General features: G+C 39.4%; 1 long non-coding RNA gene across 2 annotated transcripts; it reads left to right on the forward strand.

The window, feature by feature from the left end:
• Positions 1–74: 74 nt before the first annotated feature.
• LOC138954250 (uncharacterized) lies at positions 75–13,795 on the forward strand. Of its 2 annotated transcripts, XR_011451770.1 has the most exons (5): positions 75–385; positions 3,192–3,324; positions 4,945–5,081; positions 7,059–7,144; positions 9,310–13,795. It is a non-coding gene; the product is annotated as an uncharacterized lncRNA (long non-coding RNA). The 2 variants fall into 2 exon arrangements; XR_011451771.1 differs by lacking the exons at positions 75–385; positions 3,192–3,324 and adding an exon at positions 4,261–4,616.
• The last annotated feature ends 2,075 nt before the right edge of the window (positions 13,796–15,870 follow it).

Raw genomic sequence — 15,870 nt, forward strand, 5'->3', positions numbered from 1 at the left:
CGGTCGATAGGAGCGAACAAGCGATCAGCCAATCAAAAACAATCCGGATCCAATCATGATCGCTTATCACTGGTGACAGATTGTCGTGATCAGCAGTTCGTCGATTCCACTGCGATAATAACCAGTGACATTAAGTAATAGAATCTGAACATTGTAGACATAACAACAATGGATTATTGTGTGAAACACGTCGCTTTCAGGATAAATCAACACAAATAGGATGAATTTCAACTTCACGACTTTCAATCGTCAGCGGGAAGTTAAGATTCCGAACCAAAATGGCGGCCACCAAGCTTCACGTGGAACTTTCTGCATAAGAAGGATTTTCCACGAATTACAGCGACGTGGCGGGCAGCTGGTAACTTGAACAATCTCCTGGGGCATGGTAAGTCGGCTTTCAGAGGTCACTTTTAGCATGGTTTCATCATGTGTGTGTTACTGTTAGAATTCATCCGTGGTCTTTCTTTCTTGGTCACGGTGGTACTGGTAGGTAGCCAACATCAGCATGGTGATGAATCTGCTACGCTTGGGTGATGGTGGTTCCGGGATGATGGTCTTCAGTATTTTAGGAAGATAGACTACCCAAGATCGAACACCGGCCCGGCATTCCAATCAAAGCAGACTACAGACAACAGTGTATTCATGTCTACGGTCACACCTCCCCCAATACCCCCTTTCCTTGCTTCTTTTTTTTTTTTTGCTGGCTAACAATGTAACATTAGTCTGCCTCCCTACCGCACCTGCATCCCCAAACCCGAACCCGCAGCTGTCAATGTCATGTTACTATTTGTTAGCCCCGACTGACTATGATCAGTCCCCCTTTGAGGTGAGGGGGGTTGGCCCAGCAATCAAGGGGGGGGGGGGGGGGATGGATGTCCACAGCAATTGACAGCTAGGCAGCGCATCACATTAATTAGGCCTAAAAAAAATAGGTGTGGTTACGGTAACCCGACCTACCCTATTTTTAGGGGCCGACCCTATAACTTTTTATTATACATTTGTCAAAAAAAAACCCACAAAAACACAAGAAAACGAGTGCAGAAAACGCAGCGAAAGCGCTCGAGTTGCACACTTATTTCCCTGTCAAGTAGGTTTAATTTGTACACATTAAAAAAAAAGTGATTGCCTAGCTTCCTACCATATTTTTTGGGGCTATGTTACCTTCAGTTAACCACACCTTTTTGAGTCACTTGAGAAAAAATGACTCTATGTAATCGGTCACACCACCTTAACGTTGGACTTTTCTCGGAAACTATCAAAGCGATCGGGCTCATATTTTGTTTAGTCGTGACCTCCAATGACCTCTACACTTTAACGATGGTTTCGTTGACCTTTGACCTTTTTCAAGGTCACAGGTCAGCGTCAAAGGAAAAATTAGACATTTTATATCTTTGACAAAGTTCATCGGATGTGATTGAAACTTTGTAGGATTATTCTTTACATCAAAGTATTTACATCTGTAGCCTTTTACGAACGTTATCAGAAAAACAAGGGAGATAACTAGCCTTTTCTGTTCGGCAACACACAACTTAACGTTGGGCTTTTCTCGGAAACTATAAAAGTGACCGGGCTCAAATTTTATGTGAACGTGACTCCCAGTGACCTCTACACTTTGACGTCTGCTTTGGTGACCTTTGACCTTTTTCAAGGTCACAGGTATGTCTTGAAGGAAAAAAATTGAAATATCATATCTCTGAAACTATTCATCGGATTTGATTCAAACTTTATAGGATTATTCTTTACATCAAATTATTTACATCTGTAGCTTTTTACAAACGTTATCGGAAACACAGGGGAGATAACTAGCCTTTCCTGTTCGTCAACACACAACTTAACGTTGGGCTTAATATTCAGAACTGCGAAAGTGACTCGATCGAGCGTTTGCTCTTCTTGTTTTATTTGGGGGGGGGGGGGGGGGCCTTATTCGGAGTTAAAGCAAAAGGAGCCGAGCCAACGAGCATGCAGCAAAGAAAGGAGCAGTGATACTGAATACTGTCTGCACTGCTTTGATTGGTGATGGTGATACTGATCGCTGTGCTGTTCGATAACTGGTGACCAGTTGCGACTTACTTGAGCCAAGCTGAGTCTATTTAGGGTGGCATTGACTAGCCACTGACTGATTGAGTGATTCTGAATGCTATCCTCTGATTTGAACAATTCTTTTACTGTCAAGTTATAATGTACGAGCTGCAAATTTACCAATTTATTTTGAAAACAAGTACAGTCATTTGATGGTGAGAAAGAGATTTAAAACAGGCACCAGTGACAAACAGTCAAACTGATAACCACACAAAGTCTCGCACAAAAATACCTTTTGTTAGCTTGTGCACACACAATGACACATGCATGAACACATACATGTACACACACAAACAAGCACAAAAAAGTACACACTCACACACACACAAACAAAAGGTGGCACTTGCACGTATGTAAATTATTGTAATGATGTATGATTAAAAGTTGAAAGCCAGCAAACACACGCACACTAGAACACATAGGTATTAATTATCATGGGAACAATAAAGAACAAATAGATTTACAAACGCAACAATCCTTGCAAATACACAGTCTTACAGTTACAAATCTTAGTCTTATGCAGTTGTGCACACACATACATGTGCAAGCACATGAACATGCTCAAACTGTCAAAGGTCTGCATGCACACAGAAACACATGACATAGCTGAGAGTGAGAGTCTTGAATAGCCTTGACTGACTCAGTGACTGAGTCTTGGCTGGCTGTCAAAGTTGTGACTGAATGGACAATGACATAACAAACACCCAGTCTATGAGTACGACTCGCTCAATGACCACACACAGAGTAACAACTAACATTAACAAACTTCAGGTATTTGATAATCAGGTTTCCTGGGCTGAGGTGCAGGGTGCAAAACTTGGTGTTACACAGTCGCAGGGTTGGATTGGTTGAAATTAAGATTTGTTGTGATTTCAACCAGTCAGACCCCGCGTGCGATTTCCACCCAGTTCGGTGGCTCAGAGTCTGGCTTTTTGCACCTCACCCCAGGTCACATGTATGTATTATACATGTTGACATCTTATACGTTATACTTTTATGATCATTGTATTGAATGCATGTCTGGGAATTCACTAACCATCATGATTCGACTATTCCTGGTTAACCATTTTGCTACTCTTTATTTTTAGTGTGTGTGGGCTCTCAATGTGCAGTTTGATTCATGCTGCCGCTGTCACCACAAGAGATGTATGGGACAGAGACCAAGATTCAATACAACTTACAAGAATCAGAACACCCTCTAGCCAGCCATCACTTGAAAACTTAGGACTAACAACACTTTATCAAGTGAGTACAATTTGATGGTCTTTACTACCCTTTTTTGTTTTTGTTTTTTTCATAGATAAATTCTCCTCGGATCCCAGGATTTCCGAGAAAAGCTACACATTTCAGAGAGAACAGAATTCCTTTTCCGAGAAAAACAATCGAGGTACAAAAATCAAATAGAACTACCCAGTAGACCAAAGTCTTCCATAAAACCGTCCCTTCATTCAGTGAGATTCCGCCCGTGTAAGTCACTTTTGAAAACTGTTTGAATGAGCTAGCTCCTACAAGTGGCACACGCAAAGCGATCATAATGTTGAACGCAGTTCAGTAGGGTAGTGCACAGTTCGAAAGGGGGTCCTGGAGAGTAAGTATGTTCAAATAATATTAATTCAGTTAAACTTGGGTTATAATGATTATTGGTAACTTGCAATACAAAACATGTACTAAATTCGGTCAGTTTTGTTGTTGTTGCTGTGTACAATATTATTCATGAAAGATACTCCCATTCCCAGAATACAGTGTTCTGGGTGGTCGAACGTGTAGCAAAGGCCTGTACGTGTTGATATTGCGTCACCCGTGACTCACTTTTTTCTCCAATGTTCCAAAGGCATGTGTTGTTTTGCTCCCACCAAGACTGCAGATCTTGGCAAACGCGTGATGTAAAAACTACATTTGATCACATTACGCGTACATGTCCTGGAAAGTGCTGATCTAGATCTTGCTAATATGCAAGATTGCACAGATTTTATTTTTTCAATTTGTTTTTTAATCTGGACCTGCCAACAGATCATGCATACAGGCACACACACACACCCCTAAGTTTAGAGTTTTTCTTTAAATCAATTTACATACCAGTGAAAACTCGTTTCTATGGAAATTCCTTCTTTACGCAAACATTCCTCCGTTTTTTTTATTCTGTACATATTAAAAACCTCTTTCTATTTTAATAATTTCTATTTAAACAAAATTTTAAAAAGGAAAATAAAGGGAAATGTTACTTGGCAAGGGAAGTAACAGATTTGTTCTCAAATGGATAAACCCCCATGAATCCCACAGTTCCTAAATGGTTTGATTCAAGTAAATGTTTGCTTTATCTTTCTTTTGGAAATGGGTCATGGCGAGATTCCCAGTGCTTCACTTTGTACCACACCCTAAAATAAGACCATTTTGCCAATTCAACATCTCAGAAAAATGAAAGGACTGAATGAAGCCATTGAAGGGTTGCAAAACATTTGGAGGAGGTGGACTGGCCTGAACTTGAACGTGATGCATTAACGACATCAGTAGGGCAGGCTGGAAGTTTCCGCAAGGAGGTTGCTACTGCTAGGAATATTAAAAAAAACGGTTAGGTCAAAAGATAACAATGTTTTCAAAGCTTTAATATTGATATGGAAGTGTTGCCGACGCCAGACGACATTATCAGGAGTCATGCATAAGATTGCATGAATCACAAAGTGGAAATAATGGTAAAAAAATTGTAGAAAAAAATGTTGTAGTGTACTGTATCAGTGTTATTGACTGGCGGTTCACTTTCCCCAGAGAGAAAGCAACCCGGATTGCCATGAGGTTGACCTCACAGGACTATATCAATTATCACACCTTATCCTTATTCTTATCCTGTATTTTATGTGTTGTTTTCAGGTCCGAGGACTTATTGGTGGGTGCCTCTCACAAAGAAGTTCTATGGCAAGAGTACATTCAGAGCCTGACCAGTCTAGGATACCTGGGTCCGCTGCTGGAATTTCTGCATATACCTCTCCTTCATCATGCAAAAACAGGTGAATTTCATTAGGCTTGGCTACACACACAAATCTTTCCAGTTAATGCTGACTGTGGTTGCTATTGTTACCGTCAGCCAGACATCCCTTAATTTCATTTTCACTGTTATTCAATGTGCTGACAGAAAGCTATATCCATCGCCTTTATCTGTTTTAGCATTCGCTGGCAATGGCAGTTTTGTGACCATAGTAGTACAACAAGCAGTTGTATACATAGGCTTGGTTAGTATGTATTTCAAATCTTAAGCTGTGTTATTTTAAAGGATGATCGCAATGCTAATCTCGAACCATGTTTTTTTTCCATCTTTGGATGAGTTGTAGGTTTTGAATTAGCAGCTTTTGTTTATAAATCCAGGAGATCTGAAAAGAAAACCCGATGTTCATTACATTATTCTTGTGGTGTTTGAAATTCTCTCTAGCAATTACTTTATACAAGTGGGGTTTGCAACTTAGTAATAGTAATACTCTTCTAATTCTATACAGTGGTGTACACCTCTTTCTGACTACATGTAGTAACATTTGAAAATGTAACCAAAAGTTGTTAATCATTACAGAGTGATTGTTATTTAATAATGTTAACGAGTTTTGGTCCATGTTGGGGTCAATCGATTCAATAATCCAGAATGGTATGGGTATTTTGCACAATGCTGCCAACAATGTGATAATGCTCTTCTTCCATTTAAAAAAGTATGGTAACTTGTTGACCATTACATTAATAACTCACACATATATTCATCTGTGTTAAATCCAGCCCTGTCTGTCACCACCACTAATCGGTTTAGGTTTGCAATAAACAGGCTAGGGTCAAAGGAAGCATACACATTATTCTTGTTGCTACTCATAGTATACCAGATTCGGACCTCAAGATTTCGGGGGCGATGTCATGACCACTAGGCCACTCCATCAGTTTTAACAAAGATGCAAAAGTTACAATTTGTTTCTATGCTAAGGTGGAATTAATACCATTCAATGATTCATGCATTGCAATAGCGTCAAAATTGTCTGTAAACTTCGCCGTTATTTTGCAAACATGTTTCACGAAATTACAGCACATGTTTTATGTTACCAATACCATGCTACACGACATTCACGCGATGTGATGGCTGTAAATGTGATATCTATTTACAACATACAAGTTAAGGCCAAAAAAAAAAAATAGGTGTGGTTACGGTTACATCGCCAAAAAAAATAGGGTAGGTAGGTAGGCAATCACTTTTTTTTTTTAAACTTTTTTTTCTAATGTGTACAAATTAAACCTACTTGACAGGGAAATAAGTGTGCGACACGGGCGCTTTCGCTTTCATTGCGTTTTTTTGCACTCTTTTGTTTTTTGTTTTTTTGACAAATGTAATAAAAAGTTATAGGATCGGCCCCTAAAAATAGGGTAGGTCGGGTTACCGTAACCACACCTATTTTTTTTTTAGGCCTAAGTAGAAGAACAGTAATTTATTGATTTAATATCTCCAAATCTCTGTGCAGTTCAAGTATAGCTATCCAAGAAGTAGTTAAATTCACTCCTGAGCAATTGATGGATAAAGGTATGAAATAGATGCTGCTCCAAAAATAACATAAAATGTATAAATTGTTCAGCGCTTGTCATAATTGGCGCAGTAGTATAAAGTGGTTAGAACATCAGCCCTGAAATCGTGAGTTCCTGAGTTTGAATCTCCACCAAGGCGTATTTGTTCCCTTTGGTGCCTCTTGAATATAGAGGGAGCAAACAGGAAGTTATCACAGCAAAAGTCAAGCGTTAAATGAATCTGTCAAGGTTTCAGGCCGCCTTCACTGTACTGAGTTCAGTACATGCTTCTAAGCCCTATCTTTTCAAACATCGAGCCACGTATAGTCGTAGATAGACGACAGCTTTAAGTACAGTCAACAGTGTGTGGTTGTGAACAGTTATTGTTTTGTCGCTAAAACGTTTTGACTTATGTAACTTTGTAACTGATTTCTAATTTATTTCCATTGTTCATCAAGAAACTGATGACAGACAAGCTGTTGGAGTAAGAGAAGAGGGACAACTCACAAGGGTCAAAATGGTGGCCGCCTCCGGAAGAACTCAGGTATGTTTTTAAGTTTGTAGAAGTTAAGTGGTCCTGAGATTTTGTTTACCCCTTTCGCTACCCTCCCCTGTTTGAAGATAACTGTGAATAGACGTCTTACAGAAATAACTTTTGTCCCGATTTTTGGTCGGTGTGGTAGATGAAGAGCTCATTTTACAAGGACAAGCTTTTCAAAACAAGGCGAAGAATGCACCACACTTCTTATCAGCTTTATCCTGCGATCAGAACAAACAAATAACTCTAATATGTATGTTATGCAGTCGGCGCTCATATATAATTATATTATAATACCCTTTTCTTTCAAAACTATGCACATCAGAGCCGATTGTTTGCAGATCAGTGGAAGTGTTCTCTAAGCATATGTGTTTTATGAAACTCACGTCACATCAATCAGAACATGTTGAGAGGGATCACTATAGCACATAGGCCAGCAATCATCGGGAACTCTGATAAACTTGTGAACGTTGATCATTTACAGAAAGTGGCATAGTATTGTGCACACGCTGCATAACATACACATCAGAGTTAGTTGTTAGTCCCGATCACAGGATAAACCTGTTCAGAAGCACAATACTTGTTTCGTCTAAGTTTGAAAAGCTTGACCACTTAAAAGAGGCTCTTAGTCTTACTCTAATAGCAATAGACCTGAAAATCTTGAAAGTTATTTCTGAACATCGTCTATCAGAAAACTCTTGCTGGAATGGTAAATGGTTCGGTGTTTTGTGCACCTTCTGGTACTGTATAAGTTAAAACGTACATGCTAGCCTAAACAATAGCTCAAACGTTGTTTTACACACACAGCAATATAAATTTCAGCTCCTGGTGTAAAGATAACTATTTAGCCCTAAATGTGACAAAAACAAAAGAGCTAGTTATTGACTTTCGCAAAAACCCAGCTACAGTTTCAGATTTATACATAGATGGTGTGAAAGTTGAGCGAGTGACTGAATACAAATATCTCGGTACTGTCATTGACAACAAACTAAATTTCTCCTCAAACACTAAAGCTATCCACAAGAAGTGTCAGTCAAGAATCTACTGCTTACAAAAGCTCAGAAGTCTGAACATCAACAGCCGCATCCTCCAAACATTCTATACTTCATTCATTGAATCCATTCTCACTTTCTCTTTCATCTGCTGGTATGGAGGTCTGTGTGTGAAGAGTAAGAATGTGCTTGGGCGGGTGGTGAACACATGTGGTAAGATTGTGGGGGTGAGACAGGAAGGACTGACTGTGCTGTATGAACGACGTGTGGTGCGAAAGGCCCGCTGCATCATCCAGGATAGTAGTCATGTGCTCGCTCACCACTTTGAGGTCCTGCCCTCAGGACGTCGCCTCCGCACTCCCAGATTCCGCACGCTCAGAACTAAGAACAGTTTTATTCCAAAGTCAATTGGCTTTTTAAATACCTAAGTTAATTAAAACTAGTATGTGTGCCGGTGAACATATGCACTGATTTCTGTGATGAATATTTTTTATATTCTTTGATGTGCACCCTTATGCTGAGTGTGATAACCCTCGAATGACTAGTCCTGTGATAAATATTGTTCAATGACATATCTAGTCCTGTGATAATGATAGTTTTTAGCGGTAAACTTTTAGCTAAAGCTGACGGCAATTTACCTATTTGGAATCATGTTACTATTCCTGTTAGTGTACATATGCGTGCGCGAGTGTAGTATGCTTCGTATGGTATTTTTATCTTTGTCTTATTATTTGTTTTGTCTTTTAATGTGCACCACACTGAAATTTCTCTGTATGAGATAATAAAGTATTCGTATTCGTATTCGTATTACTTGTGTCTCTAAGTTTATGTCGAGTTAATTCATTCATGATTTACAATGACAGTTTGAACAGCAAAATTACTTATGGTTGTGTGTTACTGTTAGCAATACACTGTATGAGCTCCAGCCTTCACTTTCTATTTCAAGAAGAAAATTTGAGATAAGGGTTGTGTGTTCTCCAGTCTGGTTGTGAAAGTTATGTTTTTGGGTGTGTGCTATTTGTTTGTGTGTGTATGTGTGTGTGTGTGGTTATTTGTTTATAAATGAATGATAGTGTGTTCCCTTTGAGCGAATGTAGGGAGCTCAATACAACAAACCTTCGGGTTTGTTTGAAAAAGTTTTTATATCTTTGTAATTCCAGAATGTTTTGTTTTTTCCAGTGCAAGACAGACAGTGTTTTGTCCGATGGTGGCCACTACTTGTGATACTGTCTTCCAATCAAGGCACAACAAGGCTGGGATAAAAAGACATCAACACAGGAAGTTCTAGTATCACCACCAGGCAGTAGCTGTGAAGATTGATGTTAAAGCCCTCAGACATGTTCACTGTTTTATTTTAAGAGCCATAGAGGACTACTATGGACAAACAAGGGAAGATACAGTTTGGTAAACACTCACTGTACATTTTTCATCAATTCTATTGTCTAACTCTATATGTTCGTGGTGTATTTTGCAGCTTTTATGGACATGTTAGTTCAAACTTTGTCTTTTGGGGGGATTTTCAAGTGATGTATATTGATATACAGCTTCTTATTTGATTTCACACAGTGGTCTAAATAAATGTACAATAGAACCTAGCTTTCTGAGACCACCATAGAATTGATCTCCTCCCCTAACAGATGTCTTTACTCTCTTCTTGCGTTCCCCAGAAAACTGAATTTATTTATGTATGAGAGTGTAATATCTTCTTTCCCGTGTGAACAAATTGTCACAAGGGAAAGTTTAGACACAGAAAAGCAGGGTTTATTTATTTTTAGTACACCTTGATCTAAAAATAAATGCTCCCATGGGGTCGCCTTCACGCGGCGGGAGTGTTTCCACAGAGCTACCCCACCCCTTTACTTCTCTTCTTTTGTCTTATTTCTGCCTTACCAGTCCTTTCACCTATATTTCCTTCCAAGAAAACTCTCCTTACTATTCCCTGCAGATTTCCAATTCTTTTCTTGTTGTCTTATTTCTATCTGACTGGATCCATCACCTTTATTTCACTTACCAAAAGTCTTCTTTTCCACATCCTTATTTCTCTGCACCCCGCATGTCGTAAGAGGCGACTAACGGATTGTGTTTCTCCTTTTACCCTTGTTTGGTGGTTCTTGTATAGAATGTGGTCAATGTTTGTAAAGATTTTGGTCAGGCGGTGTGTAAGAGATGTTTGGTCCTTTGTGCTGGAAGCTTGCATTCTCCCAGTAGGGTCATGTATTGTACTACGTTGCGGGCCCCTGGAGCGATTTTTTGATTGGTGCTTTTGTGAACAAGAAACGCTTAACAAGTGGCTCTATCCCATCTCCCCCCTTTCCCCTATCCCATCTCCCCCCTTTCCCTCGTCGCGATATAACCTTCGTGGTTGAAAACGACGTTAAACACCAAATAAAGAAAGAAAGATCTAAAAATAAATAAACCCTGCTTTTCTGTGTCTAAACTTTCTCTTGTGAAATTTTTTTCCATTTTTTTTCTCACATTTTTTAGCACACCTTGATCTGAGTGATCGACAAGAAGAAGAAGAATAAGTACACCTTGATCTCCAAAGTGTCCTTCGTGGCTAGGAGTGCAGCATAAATACTTTCCAAACATCTCTGTACCGGAATATCACAGTGGTACTTGCCATGAAAAAACACCCCTATGGTCCAGCCAAAAATGTCCCTACATTGCAGGCGGCCTGTCATGACATGTATAATGTTACTGAAGATAACAAAAAAAGGGAATTCAGAAGGTGTCCTGTCCTTTATTGCAAGGTTTCTTCTTCTCATAGGCTGTTCTCATATGGCAGGTGCAACTATTTTATCTCTGTGGCAAGCTTGGCAATGTAGCAGAAGCTGAATACACTTCTGAGTTTTGAATTTTAATACCCCATGCATTTACTGTAAAAAGTTGGAAAGGTTTCTATATGTAACTCTATTGTCTGAATGATCTCCTGCACCTTATTGATTTTACCTGATGCTTTTTTAATGACTATGTACACAGTCTATGATGCATACGTGTTATAATCGGTTTGTTTAGTACACTGTTGACTGTATCACACTTTTCAGTCACTGGGACCGAGAGACATCAGAAAATAAATTGCTTGGAAGGGCCATTTTTGTTTTTAACAGAATGAAATATCCTATTGTGTGAAACAAAGACAATGAAAATTTATTTGCTCTGTGTGTGTCTGAACTTATTTGGCTGCTGTATCAATAGACGAATTCCTGAATAACTTTGTTGGGTTTGTATGGGTTGTGAAAAAGTGAGTACTCTTGCTTTTGCTCAGACAAATATAAACATGTGGTTTCTGTACACGTGTTTCAGAGACACCCTCTCACTAGTGACTGGCCACTAATGTCAAGTGAGATATTTCCATTCCAGTAGGTATTAATTTAGTTTTACTAAAGCCTGCTGGGACACAAGTAATGGGTTAGTGCATTTGTAAACAGGAATCGCTTGACAAGTGGCCCCCTTCATCCCCCCCTTCCTCGTCCTGATATGGCTCTGCGTAGTCGGCTGGACGTTAAGCAACAAATAAACAAACAAACAAACAAACCCATGTGACATAGGCCAGTCACTAGCGAGGGTGTGTGTATCATACATGTGTAAAGGAACCACATGTCAATATTTGTCGGAGCAAAATGAAGACTCTTGAGTACTCACTCTTTTACAACCCATACAACCCAGAAACGTTATTTCCACAATTCATCTACATGTATTTCCCCCTTTTTCTTGAAGAAAGATGGCACTGTAGATGTTATGAGTACCCGGACTCCACTGTATATATGCATTGGTTATTTTGACATCACATAGTTTCTGTCATCTTTGTGACTTTGTATCTTGTTGAAGGGAGAAAATTACCACTTTATTGACTTCTGGGCAGTCCTTTTGAAGTACATACATGTACTTCAATTTACAGCAGGTGTTATACATTAGTTTGGATCCTTGTGAGATTATTTTTGGGGGGTTGATTCGACTTAGAGGCTTTACAAAATGTTTCTGAGTTTTTGTTGGTTTACTCCCGCAGTGGGGCACTGCGGTTATGAAATTAAAGGCCCCTCCTGTTTTTGGAACCGCAGGAGCTTTCTAGTTTGCTGTTAGGTAGATTTTTGGTTCCTCTTTCCTGTCATGCTCTCTTTTTCTTCATGAATTCTTTTCTTTTTTCCGCCTTCTTGCTCATTCACCTGTATTTTTTCCAAAAATCTCTTCTCTTGCCGCTTGTCTCGCGATTCATGTATAGTTTAATCTGTTAGTGTTCTGATGTAAGTCCAGCAGTAGATAGGTTAAGCCTATTTTAACATACTGGAAACTGGTAATCTTCCAGTAGGTATTAATTTAGTTTTACTAAAGCCTGCTGGGACACAAGTAATGGGTTAGTGCATTTGTAAACAGGAATCGCGTGACAAGTGGCCCCCTTCATCCCCCCCTTCCTCGTCCTGATATGGCTCTGCGTAGTCGGCTGGACGTTAAGCAACAAATAAACAAACAAACTTCATGTGCACATGCTTATAGTTTTTCCTTTGCCCATTATTGATGCCTTCAGTATAGTTTACTCACACCTAATTATGAACGTTGTACCAATGTTGTTTTGTGAAAATACACTACTGGAGAATACTGTTCTTCTTCATAGTTCACTCCAACTAAAAAGTCTGAACAGATTTGGTGATTTACAATAATCTTAGTCATGAGCACCAGTTGACTATGATTATTGTAAATCACCAAATCTGTTCAGACTTTTTCATGGAATATTGTCTTTTTAGACTAACACTAAAACCTAGTAGCGTGGCTACTTCTTGTATTGGCTCAGTTATGTTTGGTTGTTGTTGATTTTTCCTTAATTATAATGTGGCAGATTATTATAGGACCTGTATCATTTCCAATGTAATTATTTTAGCCACATTTTGAGAATCGCAAAAGACTTCATCGGAAAGAAATATTACATTTTTTTCTGTTCAATACATTATGTCTATGTATCTCCCTTGAGCACAAGAGAAGGTCGGTGTTCTCTCTCATTATGGCATAGAAAAGAAACCTGTCAACATAAGTTTTACCTAAAGCAGAAACGACTACTGATCAAAACATCTGTTTATGACACATGCTTATCCATTTTGTGTTTTGCAAAAGACTACACATCAAGTTCTTTTGTATATTGTGTGTACCAAGTTGTACGTTAATTTTTTGCTTTAAAAATTAAGGATGGTTGTTTGGAGATGGCAGAAAAGTTATGTGTCAGCCTATATGAGTACGTGTAATACAAATGACTGTGTGTATGATTGATTAAACTTCCAATTTTATTCCCCTGCCAAATCAGTCACTTTACATTTGTTCTCAGTTTTGCTGTCAAATATACGAATTCCGAAAATAAATGTTGGGTTTGTATCGGTTGTGGGAGAGTGACCTTTTCTTGCAAAACTTCTGACAAACATTGGAGGGGCCAATCACTAGTGTTGGGTGTGTTGGAAACATGTGCTCTGGTTCATGTGACACACCCCTCACTATTGATTGGCCCCTCCTTTGTTTGTCATAGGTTTTGCAAGAAAAGGTCACCCTTCCACAACACATACAAACCTAAAAGCGTTTTTTTCTTCTAACTCGTCTATTCAACATGGTACTTTTGGCAGGTAAATGAACATGTCAGAGAAAGGTTTTGCAAGCTTTACTTATTAAATCAGTTTTACTGAACTTGTTTGTTGTGTTGCCAGGTTTAAGGTTGTCTTTTCTCTATATCTCTCTGATTATGGGTGAAGTGCACAACAGGCTCCTGTGGGTAAAGGCTCACTCCTTCTAATGAAAACAATTGAGATCCAAGCAATCTCTAACCTAGTTATATAGGATAAGATCATTATTCCACTTGGACACATTCAAAATCAATACCTTGACTACTTGTGCTGATTTGGATTTTGTTTGAAATAATTTCTTGAAGGCCATTGGTTTGTTTTAATGACATTAATTAGTCAGAAAATGTCCACTGTTGACAGAGAGCACCTAGGCTGTTCATTTTTGGTTTGTGTCTTAAACTGGAGAGATGGTTTTATCTCATTTAAGAGCCTGGCCATATTTGAGATAGTGATACATGTTTTCAAGGAAGGAGTGTGCCTTTAACTGCAGGAACTAACTTGCACTCTCTGTCTCTTATTTCATATATTTTGAAATTGGAACTTAAATGAAGCATGGGCTTGAAAGCAAAAATATTCCTCCTCAACACCCGAAAGGTTGACATCGCACACACAAGCATGCACGCAAAAAAACACACACACAAAGTGTGCATTTTTAAGATACCTGCTTTCACCTGTAAGACAGCATTCTGCATTATAAACACATGTACAGTACCCGGCGAAAGAACAGTTTCCTTCACGCCCACAGTTGCAAGTGATTTTTCAAATTGTAAAATATGAACCAGATAAGGTAAATTAAAAAGAAAAACAGATTCGTGGAGGACATTTTACTGGCTCTAGGATTAGTGCATCAGCATAGTATTTAGTCGTTTTTGTTTTTTACTTTTCATAAATTGGGTTAAACAGGGAAGGGGTCAAGCGAGTCGTGAATGCAGGCAAAACGTGTCTCTTCAACACGCTACAAAAATCGTAAAGATGCTCTTTTTTTTTTAACAAGGCAAAGACACTTGTGGAGGCAATTCATTTTTCAACAAGATCATTACATTAAAATTATTCGCCAAAGCGTTTAATACTCCAGGAAATGAGCATAGATCACTTAGTGTTAAAAAGGGTTGTTTGGCAAAAGCTCATTCGCACGAAATCGACGTTATGATTTCTTTGAAAACCAGGTGCTATTTGTGGCCAAGTGTCGGGTCTACACAAACAGACTCAGACTATGACTAGAACAAAAATCCTGCGCTTTTTTTTCTTTTTTGTGTGAACATCGATCGATTAGCGATAGTGATTCGTATGCAAGTACTATGAAGCCAAACGCATTCTTCCCCCCTTCCTTAACACATATTTACAGACACATGCACACAAATACACGCACACACACACACACACACACACACATCCATACACAGATAAACAAAGTCGCGAAGATGTCACGCAAGAGCGCTTCGCAGTGCTGAAATGGACGCCAACTGTCACTTTGATGATCGCTGTTTGTCTGTCATTAAATATTAAAAGTTATCATCTTTCTCACATGCTTCAAAACAACAGACACAGAGACAAAGACACACGCACACACAAACACTGACTCAATTTCACACCGCCACACACACACACGTGTCAGTGTGTGCGCGTGCGCGCTCAGTCGAACACACTCACGCGAACGCACACGCGGATAAGTGTTGTTTTTGTTCAAACCTAAACACAAACACATCAGTTTATTCACACAGAAATACCAACACACACGTGTGTTTGTTTGCGTGTGCCGGAGTCATGTGTGTGCGCGCGGGTGCGTGTGTGTATATATGCCTTCGTGTGTCAGTTTGTCAAGTCAGTTGTTTGTTGTGTGGGTGCCTGCTGGCGGGCGGGCGTGTGTGTGTTCGTGCGTCCATGCGTGTGTGTGCGCCGCAGTGTACTCAAGCCAAGCATTATTTATATATTTGCTCAGTGTTGCTTTTCGGGTCCAGCGGACCATAATAGGCCAAATCAGGACCCCCGGCAAGCCAAGCAACATTCCTGTGTACTGCACGTGGTTGTAATACAATCAATTATGTTTTTCTGTCTTATGTTTTATAAGTTGACCTAGCAGGTCGGAAAACTGAACTTCTTACATGTATACATGTCAGCCTCAGTGCAGCCCGCGCCAGGCCAG

Source organism: Littorina saxatilis, unplaced genomic scaffold, assembly GCF_037325665.1.
Source record: "Littorina saxatilis isolate snail1 unplaced genomic scaffold, US_GU_Lsax_2.0 scaffold_600, whole genome shotgun sequence".
Taxonomy (NCBI): domain Eukaryota; kingdom Metazoa; phylum Mollusca; class Gastropoda; order Littorinimorpha; family Littorinidae; genus Littorina; species Littorina saxatilis.